We start from the raw sequence: 1,577 nt of genomic DNA, 5'->3' as shown, positions 1-1,577 counted from the left end.
GGTAGGCCATGGGCAGAGGCCAGGGCCATCTCTTCAGGATTTTCTACTTCGGCATTGAAATTCTATGAATCTGAGAATTCTAAAAATCTTGGCCTTCCAGGTCATCCTTATCAATATATATTTGTAAGGTAGGAAGATAGACATTTTATCTAGCAGCTTATTGGCATGGTTTTAGCTTTAAAATATTTAGACATATGGTAGACATGTAGACATATGGCTTCCATTTGTACTCTTGCCCTACAACTTTAGATGTGGCCTTGCTTTTTAGCCCAACATGTTCTTTATTTAGGACACTCTGTCTTTGTAGGACACTTCTACAAATCTTCTCTTTTGCTGAGAGTTTACCTATTGGATTGTCCCTTAAAATAACCAGCTCAGTTCTTTTAATTGGCTTGCCAGTTTTTAAATTATTAATTTGTAATTCCTCGTGTATCCTAAATATGGGTCCTCTATCAGACATGTATGTACACACACACACACACACACACACACACACACACCAGACATCATATCCTGTCCTGTAGCTTCCCTTCTGATTTTCTGGATGGTGTCTTTGGATAAATAAAAGTTCTAATTTTTAAGGTTGCCAATTCATCAGCTTTTTCCTTTATTCCTAGAGATTTTTATGTCCTCTTTAAGATCTTTACCTAGTATAAGATTTTCTCTTTTTTTAGATTTTTCTCTCGTTTCCTTTTAAAAACTTTCTTGCCTTACTTTCACACTTAGATCATCAGATCACAATGAATCTGCAACTGTTTTTGTGTGTAGCAGAGGTTAAGATTAATTTTATTTTCCAGGCGCCTGGGTGGCTCAGTCGTTAAGCAGCTGACTTCGGCTCAGGTCATGATCTCACGGGTTGTGGGTTCGAGCCGCCTGTCGGGCTCTGTGCTGACAGCTACCTCAGAGTCTGGAGCCTATTTCAGATTCTGTATCTCCCCCTCTTTCTGACCCTCCTCTGCTCACACTGTTTCTCTCTCTCTCAGAAATAAGTAAACCATTAAAAAAATTTTTTTAATTTTGTTTTCCAAATGTATATCCATTGACCCAGCTTCATTTATTGAAAAGTCCGTCCCTTTTCCCATTGAACTGCAATGTTACCTTTGTTACGAACCAAGTGACTACATCTTATCAATCGATAGCTAGCTAGCTTTCCTTTGGTCTGTTTGTCTCCCTTGTGCCCAAACCATACCTTCTTAATTACTATAGCTTTGTACTTAAATACTATAACCTTTATAGGTCTTGTCATCTGGTATTGTTAAGTCTTCCAACTTTCTTCTTCAAGACTGCTTGTTATTCTCTGACCTTTGCATTTCCGTATACATTTTAGAACTGCCTGGTTCATTTACATTCCGCGGACTTGGGATTATGTCCTGGAACTTTTCATTTTTACCCAGAAAGCGCCCCTTCGGAACAGTAGGGGTGGAAGAGCCGCAACGGGGCGTGCAGCAGGGGATCCTCCGCTGGCACCGCCCCCTGGCTGGGACCCGGGGCTCGGGAGCATGTGCCCAGTCTCAGGTCTCACCACTCTGCGCCAAAGCGGCGCTCGCCCCCGCCAGCCCCTGGGCGGACCCCACCAT

This window comes from Crocuta crocuta, unplaced genomic scaffold (assembly GCF_008692635.1).
Source record: "Crocuta crocuta isolate KB4526 unplaced genomic scaffold, BGI_CrCroc_1.0 scaffold67, whole genome shotgun sequence".
NCBI classification, from domain to species: Eukaryota; Metazoa; Chordata; class Mammalia; order Carnivora; family Hyaenidae; genus Crocuta; species Crocuta crocuta.
This window is presented reverse-complemented; position numbering follows the sequence as displayed.